At 38.2% G+C, this 24,598-nt stretch overlaps 1 long non-coding RNA gene across 1 annotated transcript in view; it reads right to left on the bottom strand.

Moving 5' to 3' along the window:
• Positions 1–3,157: 3,157 nt before the first annotated feature.
• LOC124954764 overlaps positions 3,158–24,598 on the bottom strand; it is a 41,413-nt gene continuing 19,972 nt past the window's right edge. The window contains exon 3 of the long non-coding RNA XR_007102649.1: positions 3,158–3,536. This is a non-coding gene — a long non-coding RNA (uncharacterized LOC124954764). The remainder of the gene's footprint in view (positions 3,537–24,598) is intronic.

The following is a 24,598-nucleotide window of genomic DNA, read 5'->3' as shown; positions in this document are numbered from 1 at the left end:
CTGCGTGTGTGTATATGTGTATATTTGTATCTGTGTTCGAGCTAGTGAAACTACCCCCTCTCTCTCTCTCTCTCTCTCTCTCTCTACTACTTTTACATATGTATATGTATACATACGTACAGTTGAACGATCGCGAAGTCCCTCTTCTTGATTCGCTTTCGATCCTTTCTTCCCCGTAAGCAGATTTATAGATCGATTATAGACTTTGCTTATGATTGGAACCATTTGCATGATATGTATGTAAGTGTGTACGTGAAATGTATGTATACAATATTCTCTCTATCTTTCTCTCTCTTTTTTTCTCTCTTGCACTATTTCCCTCTTGCTTCTTACTTTGCTACCCTTCCTACCATCTCTCTTTCTCTCTCTCTCAAGTTTTCTCTAGCCCATCATGAATCATCCGTGCCAACTGCTCTCTTATGGTTTCACGCGATAAACGTTTGATGCGAAGTGAGCGACGCGTGTAACCCGCCTGTTTCGATATTCTTCCTTTTTCCTTCCTCCCCCTTCCCGCCGGTTCCCTCAAGTTCTCTCAAGTAAAATCGTATAATTTTTTATCGGCATTATTTCAACATAACAATTCGATTCTCGAAAATTATAAATTGAATTACATTTTAACTAACGTTTTACGTTGCTAATTGAAATAACGAAATGGGTAAAGATTGTGGTATAGAGGGGGTTGGATAAAAGATGAATAGGAAAAAGGATACGGGTGAGTAAGAGAGACTGAGAGATATAAAGAGAGAGAGGGAGAGAGAGAGAGAGAGAGAGAGAGAGAGAGAGAGAGGGAATGATCCAGTTCGAAAAGGATCGAACGGGCAAACGCAAAACCTTTGCTCTTACTAGCCGGCTCTCGCTCGCGAGCTATATGGTTCGTGAGGATAGAAATTAATTTTAACTTTAAATTAAGACTCGTCCGATACCACCCGGTTGCCTCTTTGTTGCCACGACTAGCACGCCGAGCTGAATCATCCAGCGGCGAGGAGCCGTTTGTTAATCCTGGTTTCGAAGACTCGCTTCAACTTTTCCCGCGCTTTTGTCTATAATCAACGTTAACGTTAATAATAAAATAACGATCCTCTATAATTTTACTGAGGAATTATCCCCATCCTCTTTCATATCTCTTTCCTACTTACTTTCTATCTCATTCTTTATAATAGAAATCGATTCATTAATAAACTATTCTGTTTTTGTGAAATAATGCTTATATATATATATTTATATATATTAAAATTAAATATATTCATAAAGATATTCATGCGTAATAATACACACGTATATATATATATATATATATATATATATAAATATTAATTTATATATGAATATTAATTAGAGATAGATTAAACAAGTTTCTTAATTACTAAACATTTCCAATAAAAAGGGACCAACTGAAAAGTGTTTACGTCTAAACAAATAACCAGCTATAAGAAAAGTTAGTTGGTGAGGGAGGAGGACATCGATCAATTAATCAAGATAATGAGTGCTAAGTCTAACCAAGAAGAGAAGGAGAGCAAGGAGAAGGATAAGAAGAAGAGAAGAAATGGAGGAGGAAATGGTGGTGGAAGAAGAAGAAGAAGAAGAAGAGGAGGAAGAGGAGGAGGAAGAGGAAGAAATAAAAGAAGAAAGAGGAAAAGAGGACCAAGACTATATGGGATATTCGACACCTTAGTCGAACCGATCCCAACAATAGCGAAGATACGCGACTTGGTGGTAAACTTGGCTCTCACTGGGGCTTCCGGGCAAGTAGCTTAACTTGAGCTTGTAAAGAAGACTAACGTAGTGTGTGTATATATATATATATATATATATATATATATGTATATATATAGAATAGATGATAGATAGATAGATAGATAGAAAGAGGAAGAGACGAAGGTGGTTTGTAGATAGGAGAGGTGAGAGGAGTCTGCGAACGTGCATGATTAATTAATTAGCCCGGGCTAGTTAGGACGGTGGTAGATTCTACGCGATGTAGATGTATGTAGGTGTGCCCGGTTGTTACGCCGTGCTAAACCGCAGACGGATCGATCATCGGTAGAGACCATCAATGATGTCTTATCGATGGATCGATCTTCCACTTTGACTCTTTCCTCTTCTCTATTATATCGACAAATTTCTAAACGTAAGGCTTTGTTAATCCCTATGTAGATAAATATATTATATAAACAAATAAATAAATATATTATATATATATATATATATATATTTTAATGGATTTAATTTGATATATATTTCGAATATTTCCAAAAATGTATATAATTATTTGAAACTAATGTCGATGTAAGAAATAGAGAAGATAAGAAATCGAGATAAGAAATGGATGGATGGTCGTTCGAAGGGATTAAAACGAATTCGTGTTCCCTTTATATCCCAGTAGAAAGGAAGCGTATAGTATTATTTTCATTTGGGGAACGGTGCTTGACTATGTTCTACGTGGGTTTGTACCACCGAGTGTTCCCATAAAATATAGAACGAACAAACATGGCGTAGTTCGAGGAGCTGTACGGAGCAGCGTTATCTTTCTGCGTATAAGTACTTGCAGGAAATACAGAAGAGAGAGAGAGAGAGAGAGAGAGAGAGAGAGAGAGAGATAGAGAGAGAGAGAGAAGCTGTTAGGTAGAATCCTATCTCGTTGATCCTATCGTACTTCTCCGCAAATATAACTTTGAATGACCAACCCCCTTTCTCTCCCCTCCCTCTTTTCCTTTGGATATTAACTTTTCCAATGTGGATCGCGTGCCGGTAGTCTCCTGTCTTTTCTCCTCTATCACTACTGTCCTTACTACCATCTCTCAAATCGCAAAGATCCTGGACGTTTACTTTAGATACTGTAGAGTGTACTTCTACAAGTGCACTTAGTTTCTTGTCTTTCGAGAGACAAGTTGAGAGATAGATAGACAGATAGAGAGAGAGAGAGACGCATAGTAGATAGATTATAATAATAATAGATAGATTTAAATTATTAGAATCATTAGATATTAGATCGGAACATATTAATTCATATGTTCAAATCTATATTTTTGTCGACACTTGAATATTTATCAATCGTCTCTCATCGTCTCATTATTATATATATATATATATATATATATATATATATATATATATATATATTATTATTATTATTATTCAATTTGATCTTTTTCTTCTTCTTTTTCATTTTCTCTTTCCTCTCCTTCTTCTTGTTTTTCTTTTTCTTCTATTCCTTGTATAGTTAAGTTATCAAAGATTAATTTAACAGACGCAGGATGACTTGCTGTAAGGAACCTAGGATTATTTCGAAGGTTAGGAAGATCCTTGCCTGAAGCCTTCGAAGTTGAGCGTGTCCGTGCGTTTTCTATCAAAGAAGCGAGCAACTCTCGTTCCTTCCTGTAAGACGCAGAACCGAGAGCAAGTCAGCAGAGAAGAAGCTAGATAGTAGTCCACCTCCCTCCCCATTCCTGTTAGTGAATTTCTCGCTCTCGCACGATGTACGCGAGGATGATGGTTATGGCTGTCTCGACTGGCTGGCCCGATGCTCTCGTAGAACTTACCTAAGATAGTCCAAACATTAGATACAAACATGGGAGAAGAGAAGAAAGAGAGAGAGAGAGAGAGAGAGAGAGAGCGAGAGAGAATGAGAGAGTTTCAGGGTAAGACCCTCCGGGTCTTACCCTGAAGAGGAGTTTAGGATACGTCAAGCTAGTCCATCGAGGCTAGAGCAACGCCGCCACTAGTAGTAGAGAAGCGGATATGTTCTCCTTCTCTCTCTCTCTCTCTCTCTCTCTCTCTCTCTCTCTGCGTCACACATTAACATAATGCTAATTATCTTGCCAGCTCATTAGCGCTAGCAAACTGTCCGAGGAAACTCGGCCTTACGAGATAAGAAGCTCCTGTTGTCTATGTATACGTTTATATGTGTAGGTATATCTGCCAAGTGTTCGAATAGAACGCGTGCGGAGCTTCTTCCTCGCACGTGCCAACCCGTTCCTATATACTTGTGTAGATGTAAGTGTGAGAGTGCAGACGATGTATCCACACCGTCTTTCTCCTATCAACGATATTAAAGTCCCTCAACCATGCGGCCATCTTCTTCTCTGGACGTCCTGACGTGGGTCCGTGCACGTTCTTGCCTTCGACTTCGTTGAACTTCCGGGGCTAGTGACTGTTCGCCCGTTAACGACTCCCCTTTCTTCCTTTCTCTAACAGCAACAACGTCCTTTTAACGTCGTCATCCCCTCTTATCCAACGTCCTCCCTCTCCTCCCCATGCACCCGCCCCCCCGCCCTTGATCTCTCCGTTCTCTGCTTCTTCATCTAAATTTGTATTAATTAATGACTATTCTCCGATCAATCTTTACTTTATCACGCTTCGTTAACATTTTAAGATTTTATTCCATTATTTGTTCATACAATTATTTTCTATGTGAATGTATATATATATATATATATATATATATATATATATATGTATCGTAGTTGATACATATTTCTCTTCTTCTTTTTATTATTATTATTTTTTTTTCTTTCCTCTTCTCTTCTCGTTTTTGTAATAATCGTAAAACAGTAGCTCGGTTGATTCACCTCCAAACTGTTCTCCCTTTTTCTATGTGCGTTAGAGCAGGCACGCGTAACAATCTACGCGGAGCGGAGGGTAGGAGGAAGGATAGGGGTTGGAAGAGGCAGGGGTAGAAGAAAGGCAAAACCCCCCCGTAGAAAAAAAAATCATGGCCTTACGCGTTAAATCGCGTATGCATATAAAGCGGTATTATTTCGTGGCTTGACGCACCACCGAGTGTATCTAAACAGCCTATGTACAAAATATATATATAAATATAAATATAAATATAAATATACATATATATATATATATATATATATATATATATACACGGGGACAAATAAAAAGAGAAAGGGAAGTCAATTTATTAGAAGGATTAATTTTATGCAGATTAGTTATGTAGTTTTTCTTTTTCTCGTAAATTCAAATAATCAAATAACAATTAGTTAAACAATTCATTTCTAAAGAAGAAATAAAAAAAAAAGATAAAAAAGAAAAACAAAAAAATTAAGAATAAAAAAGAAAAATGCAAAGAAATGAGAAATAAATTAAATAAATCCTATGAATCGAATGATCTTTGTATTTCAACGAAGCAATTTAATGTTAATTCAACGTCGTGGATTTAGGAGGGAAAGAACATAAAATATTTCGTAGTACGTCTTCGAACACGAAGAACCATCATCCTTCATGGTCTTTGTAAGTTCCGTTGAGTAGTAAAAAGGTGAAAAGACGATGAATCTTCCTTTTCCTACTTAAGCGTTGCAGGAATATGGCCGTCGAAGTAAGTAGAAGAGAGTCGTTAATAAATCGAAAGAGACGAGTCCTTTCGCGGAGCATCCTCGTTCTTTTCTATATCCTTCTTTCTCTTTCATATTATCTCTCTCTCTCTCTCTCTCTCTCTCTCTCTCTCTTTCCTTTCTTTACTCTTTCTCTACGAACTATACTTACTTTCACGAGTAAAAGTCTTGGTGTATATGTGCCATTCCTAGAAAGCTCGAGGAAGGAGCTTTTCTCTGTGGAAGATCGACGTCGGCCATCTTGTCTCTCTGCACTTGAATTGTTTCGACCTTAATTGGAACGACGAGGCAGCAGCCCCTTTCATATTTTTCTTCTTCTTCTTCTTCTTCTTCTTCTTTATCTTCTTCTACTTCTTCTTCTTCATCCACAAGCCCAGTGACATATTTACACGTAGATTTGTCAATCCGGCGATTCTTAGATAATAGGAATAATCTATTGATATATTTTTACATTGTCACGAATAATTATTATATGATCCTTCGATAGATATTACGTGTACATCGTGTACTATAACTATCTATTATATCTATAATATAAAAAGTCAATAAATCTAATGGAAAGTAATACACTCATACATAATTATATAACATTTATATAACATATAAATTATATAACGTTTATATAACAATAATATAATTATTATATATATATATATATATACATATAATTATATAACAGTAATATAATTATACATATAATTATATAAAAATAATTATAATATATAAGAAAATAAAGATTTCATTTGGATAGGAGAGATTTATGTTTGTTCTAATAATCAGTTTTGAAAAATTCGAATAAATCCGATTGCTTTCTCCAATAAAATCACGAAATGTTATTGAAATCATTGATACTGTAGTAAACGACGACAACGACGTTGACGATGACGATGACGACAACGACAACTACGACGACGACGACGACGACGACGACGACGACGACGAAGACGACGACGACGAGTGGTGTAGTCAGCCGAGTGACATCAAAGAGAGTCCAGAGCTTCCGTATAATTAGTGTCAGTCATATTTGCATATTGATTGAAGCGAACGCGTCGGCGAGGCACTCGACTCACTGCCCTCTTTTCACTCATGACGAGAGCCTCTGCTCGTCCAAAAGTTCTTAACGTTCTATCTATATCTATCTCTGTCTACATTATATCTATCTATGCGTACGTGTATGTGCTCATCCGTGTGGATTTTCTCTCTCTCTCTCTCTCTCTCTCTCTCTCTCTCTCTATCTGGATCATTGAATCCTTTATTAAAGATTTATTTCTCGTTCTTTTCTACGTTTTCATTTGACAATTTTTCGATAAAGAGAATTGTACAATCTGACCTAAACTATTCACTATTCTGATCAGTTATCGAACGTCCTCGAATATGTTTTTACATGTTTAATATATTTATTAGAATACAATTTGTTTGTTTTTTTTTTGTTTCCTTGTGTAGAATTACCACTTTATTACCAATTACCAAAAATTACTGATGTCATTTTTCAGAGATTATTTAATAGAACGCTTACAATCAAGTGTGTTATATATATATATATATATCTTAGAAAATAATAATCCTAGACATTAATTATTCTATAATATATTAAGAAATCTTCGTTTTTCTTTCTTTTCTTCTAATTATTAAATCGCTTTATACGATTTCTTTTTTTCTTTCCCTTTTTCCCCTTTTCACTTCATTTTCGATCACTATAAAATGACATATCTCAAAATATATATTTCCTTTCATACGCAATAATCTATCTTTACGTGGGAATCTTATCGTATTTTCTGATAGGGGACTTTGGAGATGAGGGAAGGTTAAAAAAAATTCATGGTTCTTCCGGTTAGTGACAGGAACGGTACGGTCGAGTTGTGATGGCTCGAGTTGCGAAGAAGTGGATCGGAAAAATCGTTCCATCTCGCGGAATCGCGTTCGTGTTGCGATTCTTTAACAATGTGTAATGTGTGTATGTGTGAGAAAGCGGCGTTTGCCACCACCGCCTGCAGCACCCTTCCATTCCCTGCGTGCCAGGGCAACGGCTAACATATGAACGGTTGGTGACTCTACGCTTTTGCGCCGTCGATTCAAATTCAAGCCGCACGGACGAAATCGGTGCGGATTTAAAAAAGCGCGCCTGACGAAGGCGGAGCAGGCGGGCGGTCGGGGCGTTCGGGGCGGTCGGGTGTTCAGAGAGGCAGGACGAAGAAGGAGAATGAGGGTGAGGACGAGGGGCTGAGGCGGGGTGCTACGTAATAGCGATAGAAGGAATGAGCCGTGCGAGTTAGCCGAAGGGAGGAGTAACAATAGACTGCAAGTCACCGGGTAAACGACTCAGAATCGTTCAAACGCGAACCCTCTCGTGCTGCCCGTGTTATTTTTCCTACTCTCTTTTATCTCTGTCCTTTTTTCCTTCCTCTTTCTTCTACTATTTTTCTTTTTTTTTTCTGTTTTTTTTTTGTTTTGTTTTTTTTTTCTCTCTTTAAACACGCTCAATATATATGGGTAGGTGTAATCTTTTCTTTTTTCTTTCTTTCTTTCTTCTCCAATTTAATATCCGAAAGAAAATAATCGTCAAATTTCTCATGTAAAAAGAGGTGATAATGATAATAATAATAATAGTAGTAGTAACAATAATAATAGTAATAGTAATAATAATAATAATAATAATAATAATAATAATAATAATAATAATAATAATAATAATAATGAAGTGGTAGTATGTTGGATTTTACACGCCAAGGGCGATCAATTTTCATCAACCCTCTTAACGAAACGTATTGTAATCGTTCGACTGTGAATCGAGCGGACGTACACATTGAATTTCGTATTTTCTGCGTTGGGAAAAAAAAAGGGGGGAAGAGAGAGATGGATAGAAGGAAGAAACGAAGCCGTCAAAGTCGAGGAAGAAGAAGAAAAAGAAGAAGAAGAGAATGAGGAGAAGGAGGAGTGCCTGAATATTTCTTGCACATACATATACGGTAAAGAAGCATCAACGGCATAGGATAGATTTAGCAAAATGCCGGCGTCTTGACTAAGAGATCCCGCGGGATGTACGAGGTTCGATGTCCATGAAGGATAGTGTTGGGTCAAGGGCTATCGCGGAGTTCCTCATCCTCTTTCTACCTTTCTCCTCCCTTCAGGATAGATCGAGCCCTCGGGACCCTCTCGTCCGTCACTGAGATCCTCTAGGCATACTCTCTTTTTCTGTTTCTCTCTCTCTCTCTCTCTCTCTCTCTCTCTCTATCTATCTATCTATCTATCTTTCTTTCTGTTTATACGCAGAACGAGAGAGAAAGAGAAAGAGAGAGAGAGAGAGAGAGAGAGAGAGAGAGAGAAAGTGTAGACTATATTTTTTATTGATTTCCATTACGTCTGCACCATTTTATTTTCCTTTTGTTTATTCCATGCTCACATAAATCCGAAGGGGCTTTTAAATCGTTAGTTAGAATCATAATACGAATAATTAATAATATCTAATTTTTTAATTGATGAATTAGCATTACTAGAACCGTTATCATCGTACTCGAAATGATTGATAAATTAAATTGATCAAATCGTAACTCGTGAACGATGTTACCTATTTAATTAGAATTATTGACAATTCCTATCTACTTTGACAGAGAGAGAGAGAGATAGAGAGAGAGAGAGAGAGAGAGAGAGAGACAAGCAGACAGACAGACAAACAGACAGAGAAAGAGAGAGAAAGAGAGAGATAGAGAGAGATAGAGAGAGAGTTCAATTTCGATAGTTTCATTCGCGAATCCTGACCTGTCAAGTACGTCGATCGTTTGAAGAGGAAGAGAGAGAGAGAAATTTAGAGAGATAGATAGATAGATAGATGGAGAGACAGAGGGGGACAGAGAGAGAGAGGGAGAGAGAGAAAGAGAAAGAGAGATAGGGAGGGAGAGAGAGAGAGAAGGAGAGAGAGAGAGAGAGAGAGAGAGAGAGAGAGAGAGAGAGAGAGAGAGAGAGAGAGAGAGAGTGGACAGCGTCGAGCGAAGCGTACCACCCAATTACACTGCAGTTCAAACACATGCAAATCCGGAGAATAAGCTTTATTTGTTGTGCAAATTAGCCGCATATTGGCGCACCGAACGAACGGATTTTGTTACCGCGCGTGCGAGAGAGAAAGAGAGAGAGGGAAGGGTAGAGTGGGAAAGAGAGAGAAAGAGAGAGAGAGAGAGAGAGAGAGCGAGAGAGAACGGGACGAGAGGGTGGCAAGTATCCTGGGTCAATTGCTTATTTTGAGGTGGACCGGAGCACCCACCGTCCTGTAAATATCGCTCTCTACCTCGAAACATCCAACCCCTCTTTCCCTCTCGCGCTGATCGCGATATCCGTGACGCAAAACCGAGGAAAAATACGGAGGACGTTAACGCCGACAAATTTTTGCTCCCGGATAACTCCATTTTCCAAGGGGAAAAATCGATTTAAAACCTTTGGCCGGGATGTTTTATCGAAGTGATCCTATCAGAGTCTCTGATGAGTAGATACGCTTTTCTCGAATAATAACAAAAAAAAAAAAAAATAATAAATAAATAAATAAATAAATGAATAAATAAAAAAAGGTAAAAAGAAAATAAATAATTCGACAATCGACTGCGTAAAGAATTCTCTATTTGTTTAAACTTATTTGTTGAAATAATCAATATAATATAATCTAAGTATGTAAATAAGTAAGTAAGTAAGTAAGTAAATAAGTAAGTACTTACGAGGCATCGAGTTGGTCGAGCATCGAAAGAGAGAGAGAGAGAGAGAGAGAGAGAGAGAGAGAGAGAAAGAAAGAGAAAAAAGAAAGATAGATCGATGTTTAGTCACTCGTGATCGGCTAGATAAAAAACGAAAGGAAAAAAACAAAAAAGGAGAGACAGAGACAGAGAGAGAAAGAGAGAGAGAGAGAGAGAGAGAGAGAGAGAGAGAGATAAGAGGAAGGGATATTCCCAAAAAATTCATATTTTTGACACATGGCTCGTTTTCTACTTTCGGTTCCGGAGGTGGCACCGATCGACCGACCGACCGACCGACCAACCGACCGACCGCTCGACCGGCCGACTCTCTGAAGTCCGTCGGCCCGAGGTGGACATCAAAGAGAGGACAAACAAAGCTGTGGTGGGGGGTTGGAGGTGGGGTAGGAGGAAGGCCCGTACGATGCGATGCAATTCGGACATGGGACACAAAGTGATGACGTCACCAACCGGCCAGAAGCCCTGTCCTCGTCGACGGCCATTGTGTGTTCAGTCAGTGGTTTACAAGTTCATTGCACACTAACACTTTATAGGTATACACGAGTCTAGCTATGGCCGTTGGCTCTCACTCTCTCTTCCTCTCTCTCTTCCTCTCTCCCTCTCTCTCTCTCTCTCTCTCACTACTTTCGTCTGTTAGTTTGGAAGACGTCGAGTCGATAAAGATTAAATCCATTTGTCTCCGTTGTTACATTGTACGACAAAATATCAAACGGAACGAATTAACGATCGAAGGAACGATAGATTTTTCATTTTTCTTTTCTTCTCATTTTTACTATCTTTTTTTCTCCTATTTTTCTTCTTCTTTTAAAATGATCAAATAATATTCATAGAAATTATTAGAAAAAGATATGTTCAAAGAAAGTATCGATTAAGAAATTTTACAAATGTTTCCTTTTGATCACAAAAGCAGCTGTCAGGTTCGGACTCCTATCCGAGGATCGATCTATCTGATGAATGCGTGCAGGTGAATCGCCATTTTGAAAGGGTTCGTTTCTCCCGCTCGCCATTTTCTCATTCTTCTTTTTTCTCGTTTTCTCTTTTCCCTTTCTACTTTTTCTTCTTCTTCTTCTACTTCTACTTCTATTTCTTCTTCTTCTTCTTCTTCTTCTTCTTTGCTTTTTCTCTTCTTTTTTTTCTCTTTCTTTTCCTCTTGTGTTTTTTTTTCTTTTTTCTTCTTTACGCACGAATATCGGTCTCGGTCACGAATGGAGAGGGCTCTTATAACGCACACCATTTAACCCCTCAACACGTAAGCTGCCATTTCGATGACAGATATCAACCCTCGCTGTTCTTTTCCTACTTTCCTTAATATCGTCTAGAATTTCGAAGTATCGTGATAATAATCCGCATATTTTATACATTATGTAGATATATACATACACACACACACACACACACATATATACATACATATATTCTTTTTTCTTTTCTTTCCTCCTATGATTTATTAATAATTTTTAGAAAGATGTTAAAAAAAAGAGAAAAAAGAAATTGATTGCATTGAACGTGTTAGAAGAATTCTTTTGTGTTGGAAAATCGGACACACTTTGACTAACCCTTCTGATCCGTAAATCTTACTGGATGCTTTTAACGAGAAGTTTCAAGCTCAAATACTCTTCCAAGTCGAGACACACAGTAAAGAGGGACGGAAAAGGCGAAAGAGAAAAGTGGAAGGAGTCGTGAAGTGAGTTATCGAATGCGAAAACAAAGAGGTTTCGCGACGCGAAATCGCGAAGGGCTTTAACCGAGAAGCTATGTTGTAGTTATATAACCCCTTCTCCGGGGCCCCGTACGGAACAATTACATTTTAATTAATATTTCGTAAGAGGCCGAAAAGCCCCGACCCGTCGAATTTATGATCGTTTTATCCATTATTATTAGGAGGGTGGAGGCGAGCGAATCTCGCGAAAACCCATAACTTCGTCTTTACGGTTCTCTTCTTCTCTGTCTCTTCCCTTTTTCTCTCTTCGGCTTCTGTGTTCTTATCCCTTACACTTCCTTCTTCTTCATCCTCTTCCTTCGATCATCTCGATGGATTCGACATTATCAGAACTTCGTGACAATTTTTTGTGAACTAGAATGAACTAGAATGAAAAGAAAAAAAAAAAAAAAAAACAAAGAAGAAATGAAAAAAAAACACACACACATACACAGACGAATTAATACGATCAAAGTAAAATCATCTCGCGTTTATTTATTTGTCGTTCTCGTGCGAGACGATGTATTCGTGTTCGATAGAAAAAAAAAAAAAAAAAAAAAAAAAAAAAAGAAGAAAGAAAAAAGAAAAAAAGAAAAAAGACGAAAGGAAAAAAGCTGATATAACAAGTAATAACAATCGATAGGAGATATTAAATGATACTTAACAAAAATCATTGGGGATAGGGAAAAGTGTTGATGAATCTTGATAACCGATGGCAGCTCGATCGATACTACACGACTATGAGCTGCGTTAAACGTTTCGGAGTTATATCACGATATCATATTTCGATATACTGTAAATACGTTATACGATCGATAAATAACGCAGAGTGGAGACTCGCGAACGGCCGTAGCGAGAGCTCGCTGCGAGCAACAAACTTATTATCGGTCCTGGTAAAGTGGATTGACCGTTCGCAAGGGATCCTTCAAATTCGTCGACGCTACGTATCTATCTATATCCTGTCTAATAATTATACGAGTCGCTATCGTTGAAACATCGATTATTAACATATATTTCCTTTAACGAATCTAAATGATTCTATTAAATCGATATTTTTTCTTTCTTTTCTCTTTTTGCTTTCTTTTTTCTTTTTTCTCTTTTTCATCATTTTTCAATTAATACCTTCGAAATGAAAATGTACCATTTCGCTTTGAGGTGATTCTCACTCGACGAGTAAACTTTTTTCTCTTAAAATGTAAAAAAAAAAAAAAGTGACGAATAAATTCCGAAGGAAAGTCTTCTACTTTCGATTTTCGAATTGGATTTTCATTAATAAGAAGAAAAGAAAAAAAAAGAAAAAAAAAAGAAAAAGAAAAACAAGAGGAGAAATATCAAAGATTTAACAGTGCTGGATTCTCGAGGACGAGTGCCCCGGGCAGTGAGCGTGTAGTACCCGCATACCTGCTCTCTATACTCTCGAGTTGGCATAGTTCGGGTGAGACGCGCATTTTTTTCCTTACCCCTAAGCTACCTATACCACTCAAGAGCTCGAGGGCCGTTTGGCTGGTAACGCGAGAAGGATGGAGGAAAGCGTATAGTGTTGTGCAACGAACGAGATAGAGAAAGAGAAAGAGAGAGAGAGAGAGAGAGAGAGAGAGAGAGAGAGAGGGAGAAAGATGGGACGAGAAGAGAGGGGAGAATGAGGAGCAGGATGCCTTGCAGGACTCAAAGACATTCTCGTCTTCCGTACCGTGAACTTTCCTACGAACAGCAGCAGGACGACGATGGAATCCCTGACCACATCTCTGATATCCTAAGGGCATGTTTACTCGACTTAACATCCCACACATTTCCTATTAACATAAAGCTTTTCTATCTTCCTTTCCGAAAATTACGCACTTGTTTAATCTTCCACGCGCACCTTCCTTTTACTTATCCAAGTTCCCATTCACTTGTCGCCCCCTCCTCCTCCCCCTCCACAATAAATTTTTTATTATTATTAAATGATCTTAAAGCCGAACGAAATTTCGACGTAAAACATTAATTTAGTTTAGAATTAGTTAATTTAAGATGCATCGTACACCATCCACATATTTTCTACTATCCTATTCGAATTTCCTTTTTGTGACAGTTAATGAGAGAGAGAGAGAGAGAGAGAGAGAGGGTTCCAACGTTTCTCTTATCCGTAGCACTCGAACTACTCTCTTCCTCTTTGTTTCTCAAGTTCTTCCTTTGTGACGACGTGAGAAGAAAGGGGTTGGGGAGGCAAGAGGAGGATTGGTCGGGGGAAGGATTTTCGAAATACGATCCGCTACCTTCGTAGTATCGACTGCGAGGAGAGTTTGTTGCAAGGCTTTAAGGGTCGATCGGGGTCGAAATGGGATGAGTTAGCGGCGGCAACGGCAGATTGACTAAGTTTTCGTGCCCGTACACACTTCGACAGCTTGAAATCTACTAGCCGATATCTACGGAGGCCGTCGTTTCTCAAGTAGCTACACAAAACTATTTGAGAGATAACGAAAAGAGATAAAAAAAAAAAAAAAAAGAAAAGAAAAGATAAATAATTAATAAATAAATAGAAAGGAAAGACAAAGGAAAAGAAATAAATTAATGAAAAGGATCGAGCGAGAAAATGAGGAAGAGGTAAAAGAAAAAAGAAAAGGAAGAAGGAGAAGGAAGTGAAACAAAATTAAATATGTAAATAAATAAATAAATAAGTAAATAAATAAAAAGAATGAACGAACGAACGAAATGATAAAACTATTTTTATCATTAGGATGATACAGAATATAATCTATCTATTGCGATTACTATTCTATTTAACGTTTTATCATAAAAATTCTTTTCATCCTTACGACGTCAGACTTTTCATAGCTTCTTCTTTGTAAAGAAAGATAAAGAAGAGAAAAAGAGAGATGAATAGATGTGTATATATATATATATATATAGAGAGAGAGAGAGAGAGAGATAGAGAGAGAGTGAGAGAGAGAGAGAGACTGGGTTGCGATTTCAAGCGAAATCGGCGCTGTTACCACCGAGAGAAGGGAACGATATTGTTGACAGGCGTCTCACGAAGTCATCTGGGTTTTGGTACGGCCGATGACACGCGCTTTTTCCCCCGTGGTGATAAATGGCACGTAGGTACCTATCCCCTGCTTTCGTTCAAATCGACTCTCGACAAGGGGTGCTCAGGATGTGGAGAAAAAGAGAGAGAATCAGCGAGTTAAAGAGAGAGAGAGAGAGAGAGAGAGAGAGCAAAAGATAGCGTAAGATTTATTTAAATCTATCTGCAATTGTATTGAAGAAATCGTAGATAGGTCGAAAGATCAGGATAATAATGAATGAATGAGTAAATAATTATAAAAGATAGATATTACATGGTGATAAAAAAGAACGACCAAAAGTTGCCCCAAGGCAGCGAAGAAGAGTCGGAGAAAGTAGGTGGACAAAGCGAGAGATAATCGAAAATGAAAGATAGATAGACTGAGAGAAAGAGATAGATAGATAGATAGACAGATAGAGAGAGAGAGAGAGAATGAGAGGGAGGGAGGGAGAGAGAGAGAGAGAGAGAGAGAGAGAGAGAGAGAGAGAGGGATGAATTTATTCATGGACGCAACGCCGAGTATAAATGCAAAATTGGCAATACATACGAAATCTCCGGGGTTCAAGTAAAAAGGGGTGAATATATTAGCCCCGGAATTAAGCTCTTTGAACTCCGCCTTGCATTGGAATAATTGAGCTCGATGCAGCTCGGAACGACGACGATTGCTTTCGCCACGCGGCTCGATGTTAAAATATTTCGTCTTTCGTACTCTCTTTAAGTGGCGCCTTGTCAAGGACATACAACATGGAGTTAAGGGTCAGAGGGAATAACTAGAGATCACGAAAAAGGATAGTGAGTATCGTATAGTGGGTAATGATACGAGAATGAAAGAGAGACAAGATGAATGACAACGAATTCGTATTGCTGATGATCTCATTGCGAATGCTCGTTTGCCGGTAAAGGCGAGAAGGAAGAAAAGCGGAATTGGAGTGGAGGGAGGGGGGAAGTTGATAGTTGTTTGTAGTTAGGTGGATACATACATATATACGTATATACATACGTAGATACGTACGTACATACGTACATACGTATTATTGCCGGGTGCAATTTCGTCGTGAAACTTTATGCACCGACATGCCGCAGACAACTCGAAAGAAGAAATTTATTCTAGTACATGCGGTCGACTTCGTCGAATGAAAGATACTTTGTTGTTTTTATTCGTTGTCGGCGTGACGACATGTGCTCGCATATATCAACCGTATTTCAACCGAATTCGAGATTAAATTATTAACGTTTCTTCATTACGTTCTTTGAAGAAATAGACGATCTCGTATCTATGTATATACGATTTGACAAGCGTTTAACAAGTAATACGATAAAGAGATTAAGGAAAGAGATTTTTTTTCTTTCCCTTTACTCCTCCCCCCGGCGATAATTTCGTTAAAGAATATATTTTTCTTTTTCTCCCGAAGAGATGAAAAATAAAACAAAAAAAAAAAAAAAAAAAAAAAGGAAGAAAAAAGAACAGGAAAAAAAGGAAAATAAACTATCATAAATCGTATCGCTAAGCTTGATAAAATCTCGAGGGCGTTCAGGATGGACTGTCTGTAAGAGCCGAAGGGTCACTCGGAAATTAGTGGTACTGAGAGCCCTCCATCTTTGACGTAGTACGCGGATGCGAAAGGGTTCGCCAATCAGATACCTCGGTACGCGCCTGTATTTCGAGTGGCTCGACGATGATTAATGGCTCGTTCCACGGTTTTTTGTTAATTAGTTGATTGGGAACGCCTAGTATGATATGCAGATTTTCCCTCGAGATACGTTACCGCGTGACTTTAATTTCGATCGCTACCTTTCAATCGCGATTTTACCACGATTTTAGATCGATTCTTCGATTCTTTTACGTTCCTGTATTTGTCTTCTTCCAATCGACATGCACATTGTTATTATATATATATATATATGTGTGTGTGTGTGTGTGTGTGTATATATATATGTATGTATGTGCGTGTATGTATGTTTTATGTCTAATTTGATTAGGAATACAGACCAATACATATGTCCACTTTGCAATTGGATTCGCAAGCTGTCAATTGTCAGTGATTGATTTTTATCACGTGTTACCGTGAGACGTGCCAACCCTAACTTTAGGGTTCATATCTTATTCGTCTTCGTCTCTCTCTCTCTCCCTCTCTCTCCTTCTCCCTCTCTCTTCTTTTTTTCTTTTTATTTTTCTTTTTTAATATCTACACGGATCCCTTCGATTCTATTGTTTGATCACTCGCGGCTATTCGAGAAAAGGGAACGTCCACGTTTCCATCATTTTTTTCTTTAATTTTTTTTTGCGTCCGTTGTCCTCGTCATTTATTATCCCGTTGGACAATGTAAGTAGTTATATATATTTCGAGATACAAGACAGAGATGACAAGGGATCGATCGATGGGAACACACGAGTAGAAAAAACGTACGTGAAAATTTTTCTTTCCCCTTAACCGCCCGCCCCCGGCCTTGTCTTATAAAATTATTTAAAATAATTTATCGAGTTATTTAGAGAAAATATTTCTTGTGTTGGATCGGGAATTTGTTCCTTTTTATTTATTTATTTTTTTTTTTTTTCTTTCTTTTTCGACCGATGATCCGACCAATCCGACAGTACGATCCATCGGCCGATTTTGTCGAGCTTCTAAAGAAAAATCAGGACTAGCCTCAGGGTAAAGTCCCCTTTCAAATTCGTAGGCCTCTCTCTCTCTCTCTCTCTCTCTCTCTCTTCTCGTTGTGGTTTCGGGACCACTTACCTTCCTCGCGAGTCAAAGTCGAGCCGAGACCAATTTTTGCCAATTACCAAGATTATCTAATACGCCTGCCGGCTAATGATTTCTCATTACGAGGTATAAATCTTTCGTTTCGTATAGCGCAACGACGACGTGGATGGCCCGCGAGGATCGAATAATAAATAAATATACGTATACGATCGATACGATTTTTTTTTTTTTTTTTCATTATTCGTTTACTTATCTCTCTCGTCGATGGGTATATTTAGAAAGTAATGGGAGAAAAATAGAAGAGAAGAAAAAGAAGAAAAGAAAAAAAAAAAAAGAAGAGGAAAAAGAAAATTTAGAAGAGCTCCGTGTTAAAATGTTCTCGTGGTCAAAATTTCGTAGCGAATCAGTGGACGAACAAGCTTAGATCGATGATCCAGATTCCAGGTTATTAAGTACTCGAGCTAGCTATTATCACCAGACTACTGTGCGCATTATATTCATAGTAGTGTGCCGACCCAACAATGTGGAACATTGTTGCTATAACTATATAACGAAAAAAAATGTATTTTTCACGAGTCCCGGTCTATCCTTTTAATTTAATTCGACAATTTTTACGTTCGGTTTTCGGCACAAAAGAGATGAGACGGGGGTGGAGAAGGGTTAGACTCTTTAGATCGGGGCCCAACTGGCTGCATCAACAAACTACCCATAATTACAAAGTTCCATAGAAAATTGCGTCCATTCGAATCCCTTAAATGGACGCGTGGTCCATTGTCTACACGCGGTTCAGCGCGCACTTTTAAAGAAAGAAAGAAAGGAAGAAAGAAAGAAAGAAAGAAAGAAAGAAAGAAAGAAAGAGAGAGAGATAGACAGATAGAGAGAAAGAAAGAGAGAGAGAGAGAGAGAGAGAGAGAGAGAGGGAGCGAAAATCTTGGCGCAGCGCGAGCTTTGATTTATGAGTTTTCGGTTTCGTAGTAAAAAATACGAATTAGTTTTCGGGATGATGATCGCTCGGCGAAGATAATGGGTCCGATTAAGAATCCGTGCTCGAGAGGCGAAACGAAGAGAAAAGGCGGCTAACGGGGGAGGGAGGGTAGATCATGGCGGTGATGGTGGTGGAGGCGTTGGTGGTAGTGGTGGTGATGGTGGTGGTATGGATGGCAAAAAAAGAAATAAGAGATAGGCGCGTTTATTCGTAGCTGGGAGAGAGAAAGAAAGAAGGAAAGAAAGAAAGAAAGAAAGGAAGAAAGGAAGAATGAAAGGAAAGAAAGAAAGAAAGAGATACTGTGGCCTGAGGGCGAGGAGGGTTGATTCCCTTTCGTCTTTGTTTTTCAAAACTCGCCTTCCTCTACTCGAGACACCCTTTCACGTTGAATCGTTTGGCCTCCACGATACCGTTGAAGAGAGTGAGCAAGATGTATACCTAGATACATACATACATATATATGTATACACACACATATATATATATATATATATGTATAAATATATGTAGAAAGGTTATGTAGGTATAGGTTTTGAATAGGTAGAGATAGTTACATACGTGTATATCGGATAAGCCAGTTTTCGAGGCGTCAGGTTCGCCTTCGAAAGTAAATTCGCGATCGATCGTTGCACGGTCTATATTCGGATACCCACAGCTACTAAACTACGGGTTAGGTATCTAAGTTTCTTTACTTTCTAAACAAATTTTTTATCGATATATATATATGTATGGATATATATATACATATATCTATATATATATATATATATATATATATATATATATATTAATAGATATATTTTACTTGTTATCCATGTTTAACAATTGAGACGTCCGATAATTTCCCAAGATATTTTTATTTCCGGACACCCCGCGCCAACGTTATATACTTAAGTTAATCCAACTTATAGCAGCGCGATAATGATAACTTTAACAAGGATAATGACTATGATAACGACTCACGGCGATTTACTTCCACGTCAATTACTTTCAACACTCCTTATTCGCGCTTATCTCTGCTTGGTTATTGAAAGAACACCAGTAGCTTTCTCTCACGCGTGTATGCATGTACATTAAAATATTTTATTTAATATTCGTAGAATTTGTCAATCATTCGGTATGGGCTTTATACGAAATGGAAATGTCAAATTTCTTTGATAATAGCCGAGGATTATCGTCACGACGCCATTTTATCATGGTACCACACGGAACGGAGTCGGCCATTTTGAATTCATTTCCACCAATCAAGCCCGTCACTTTTTTTCTCTTATTCTTTTCCTTCTCTCTCTCTCTCTCTCTCTTTCTCTCTCACTCTTTCTCTTTACTTTCTTATACTTCTTTTCAACCTTCTTCTTTCTTCTCTCAGGACTATAGTAGTCTTTCGTTCTCTCTCTGTCTCTCTCTCTCTCTCTCTATATATATATATATATATATATATATATATATATATATACATATATATATATATATATCTTTGATGTACAACACATATAAACGATGAACATGCATGCGTTCACAGCTACTGCTGATGGTTAAGAGAGGAAAAAGAACGAAAAGAAGAGAAAGAAAGAGAGAGAGGGTGGTATCGAAGTGGTGGGGGAAACGTGGCACCTAACCTATAACAGCAACCAGCACACGCTGTCCATCGTAATGCCGTAACATTTATTTTGCCCTTTCCCGCGCCACATCCAACGTTGGAATATTTTCAACGAGCTCCCGCGCGCGCAAACGTATAATTTGGCCGTACTTAAAAAGTGTAACTTAACACTACCACTATTAACCATGGAACGATCTTCACACGTATAGGTATATGTATGTACGTACATACGTATCTACGTTTAAGTACGTACAACGAGCACGATCCTGTTGTATAAGAGACTACTACTATCGATTCAAAATGGCAACCGTATAAATCGTTCAACTTACTTACTTGACTTGACTTGACTTGGCTTGGCTTGGCTTGCCTTGGCTTGGCTTGACTTGACTTGGCTTGGCCTGGCCTGGCCTGGCCTGGCCTGGCCTGTCTCGATGCCGAGCAAAGATTAGATTTAAAATTCGTAGAAAAATAAATGATCGTGACTTGCATAGCTTTAAGAATATTTTCGAAGTTTAATGTGTAATGTGCTGAACGAAAAGAAGTGGAAATTTATTGCCGTTAGATATGATATACATACAGAGGTATATTTTAAGGTATTAACGTATCGAGGATGCAACTAACTGTAATAAATTTTGGAAATCTTTCGAGCTGGAAGATAAACTGTCACAGTTAGAAACAGAGGACAAGGGGTGGTGATACAGAGGAAAGGGTTGATCCGTGAGGCAGAAGAGAAATAGGAGAAGAGAGGACAGGGGGAGACGAAGGCGATGTTACGAACCGACACTGTTAGGAGTGGGACGTAGAGAACGTTGCAGAGAGCAAGTGCATGGAGGAGGCAATAATCAAGTTATAACTTGAGAGATTAGGTCCGGATTCGATTACCGGCGAGGTATCAAACCGTTAAACAGTCTCCGTGCTAATCAAAACCGAACCTCATTACCAACGAACCCGGACTCGGAACTCATCTAGCGCTACCTATTCCCTCTCTTCTCTTTTCCTCTCTCTCTCCGTCTCTCTCTCTCTCTCTCTCTCTCTTTCTCTTTACATCTTTCTTTTTCTCTCTGTTTTTTCTTAAATCATTCTTACGACAATAATATCGTACGAGAAGTTTGTTAATCGATGATACATTAACGATTGACAAAATATTAGAAAAGCAAAGAATTATAAATAATTTTCTTGGTATAATATCATCGGTTGATAATTTAAGAAGGATCAAAATGATCTACGATCACATCCTTTCGATCATTTCCCCGCCGTTATCCTTTCATCATCGATCGACGTTGTTATCGCCCAGGCGATTATCGAATCGAGAGTTACCTTTTGTCATCGTTGAACGAGCGGTACCAGTACAGCTACCCACACCTATACGCATGAAGAGAAGAGCAACCTCGCGCTAAATTTTCCCGCGTAGTCGTGGCTCGTATACGATATACGCTTTAATCTTATCAACGTATTTCCGCAGATTACACGTCCGATGGGAATACGTTTCTTCGCACCACGGGCGCCGGTAGCGATGAGAGCGAGTGAGTGTGTAAGAGAGCAATAGAGAGAGAGAGAGAGAGAGAGAGAGAGAGAGAGAGAGAGAGAGAGAGAGAGCTGAGCGACACGTCGGCCTGTGTCTCGACAAGGGACAGGGTCCGGTTATTCGGTGGCGGGACGATTTTCTAATTATTAGCCCGTCCTCCGTGGCCCGGGGGCTTGTTGCCGACTACGAGCTTGCTGGCTCCCTTATATGTATGCGTTCTATACATGGAAATCTGTCCAACGCAATCGTCTATGTGTAAACTACGTATGTGTATGTAATGCATGCCCGATCCTATCCACGGAAAGTCCTTCCGCCATCGCGGCCGTTGGACTAACCACTGCGCTGCGTGCGCGTATCTAACGCGTCGAACGCTCTTCACCAGGAACGAGATGGACGACAGAGTAGTACCTGCGCCTGTGCTTGACTGAGAAAGATAGACTGATAGATAGATAGAGAAAGAAAGAGAGAGAGGGAGAGAGAGAGAGAGAGAGAGAGAGAGAGAGAGGATGGGTGGGTGGTCGTTTACTATCTCTCTTTCTCTCGTTTGGCAATCGCACGATTCGCTCACCTTTTCACCCACGTACTATACTCCTATACCTATGTATCAACATACGTATACGTTGGGTGCATGGTATCGTATGGCGTGGCAACAACGTCATTGCATTCCCTAAACAAGCGGGCTTACATGGAACGATCCTGCATGAACGAACGATCGAACGTATTAACAATCATGATTTATCTTTGGTTACTCTTCAATATCTTTTTTACTTTGTTACTTCGTATTTTAAAAAGAAATATTTGCTAATTTCATATATCTATTATTTTCTTTCATTTTGTTACTTATCTTTATATATAGATTTAGAATATCTGAGTGCAATGACTTTTTTAGAGAAGTTTGGTACTAGGAAAAAAATTATCTCTAATCTCTCTCTCTCTCTCTCTCTCTCTCTCTCTCTCTCTTTCTTTCTGGTAATGATGAGTTATCTCACATTGCGATAAATGCTTTAACTACCCGTATCTTCTTTAATAGTTTTCAAAGGAGTCGGGAAAGTCTTCTCGTGGCTGACTCTTTCTCTCTCTCTCTCTCTCTCTCTCTCTCTTTTTCTTATGTGCACACACGGTTTTACCTGGCGATGCTCGATCCTATCTCTACGAGTACGAGTATCCGAGATACAGCGTCCAGATATCGCCAGCCTCGTGTTTACACGCTTGCCCGATGAACAGTTAGTTTTCCTAGGGAGTGCATTGAATTTTTTTAACCGAAGGATCACAGAAAGAAAAGTAAAAGACCGAGATAACTTAACTATTATTTTCGCAATTTTTTTTTTCCTTTTTATTTTTAAATCTTTACTATTATTATATCAAATATGATCATGATGATGACGACGATGACGACGACGATGATGATAATAATAATAAACGAGGACAATTCTAATCACTCCATAGATTTCATTCATAGAATTATTATTTTTTTATTAACTTAATACAAATCTATTTATCTTTCTGTTTCTGTTCTTTCGTTTATTTTCGATTTTCTATTTTCTTTTAACAATGCGATTCACGAAAACGATCAAGAACCATAGCAAGATTGCAATCTATGACGAAAATGGTAGGAGTTTGGTATATTATACCCAATCGGCCCTACTCTAACGTTCATGCGGAAATTAAGTGCGAGAACTCGCAACGGGTAAGACGATCGGATGGCATGTCGGGGTGTAATGCGATTACGAACGAAATCAGAGCCAGTAGTTTGCCAATTAAGAGAAAGCTAGCTAAATCGCGTGTTCTTCGTTTATACCGAAGTATTCCAATGATAGTTGTAATAAATTTTCATATGAAATTTATTCGAAACAATACGACGAACGATAGTAGGATATAAATTATTTGATAAGAAGAAAAAGAGGATGAAGAGAAATAAGAAGAAAATTTTGTACAAACATTATGTTTGTATAACTTAATCTCCCTAATAATTGGGTTCGATGAGATTATGAGAAATGGGATTCGTATAAGGTTTTCTACGTCCGCTTGAAGGGCCTATCGACACCATACAAAATTAGATCGGACATATGGCAACCGGTAAGGCGGTGAAACCCCATTACGTAGCTGCTCTTCCACCTCCTCTGAAATAACCGAAAGCCTTTGGCACCTGCCACTATGGCCTCGCGTACAACGTACACTTCTTATTCTTCTTTTTATTATTACTCTTCATTTTTTTCTTTGTCTTCGTCTTCTTCGTTTTCCACCTTCATTCTTTGAAATCGCAAGGGAAGGAATTTATGGCCAACTTTAAAATTATATCTCACAGGGAGTTACCGATTTACTATATTATCGCGGCTTCATATTTTATATCTAGCCAAACGCGTCCATCTTGTGGCCACGTTTCATTGGCATTCATCGTTGATTGGAATCTTTATGTCGGATCGTTCTCGTAAATTTATGAGATCGTTTCTAGATAGGTACAAGATCGCTAGGTATTTAATCGACGTCGTACATCACTTTAGGAACATTTTTTTCAAGATATTAAGAAGAAAAAGAAAAATATGATAAACAAAAGAGAAAAAATACGATCCTATCGGCATTGAGTAGCAAAATCATTCAGTAGTTGTGCAAACTTGTCTTATGATAGTTTTATTAATGATCATTGATCTATTGTGAAAACGATCTTACTTTATATACATTTCTCTTTATATATATATATATATATATATATATATATATATATATGTATGTATATATATATATATATATGTATGTATATATATATATATATATGTATGTATATATATATATATATATATATATATATATATATATATATATGTATGTATGTATGTATTTACAATTAACGCGTTTAATTACGTTCGTATATTATAAAATCACTCTTGACGTATTATAGTGACTACCATCTTCTATCCGTCATCTTGTTTCTCGTCGTTTTTCGATTATCTTAATTGTACGTTATGCTTGATCGCTCT

This window comes from Vespa velutina, chromosome 16, assembly GCF_912470025.1.
Source record: "Vespa velutina chromosome 16, iVesVel2.1, whole genome shotgun sequence".
Classification (NCBI taxonomy): Eukaryota; Metazoa; Arthropoda; class Insecta; order Hymenoptera; family Vespidae; genus Vespa; species Vespa velutina.
The sequence above is the reverse complement of the archived record's forward strand: the minus strand, read 5'-3'. Positions and strand labels throughout refer to the sequence as shown.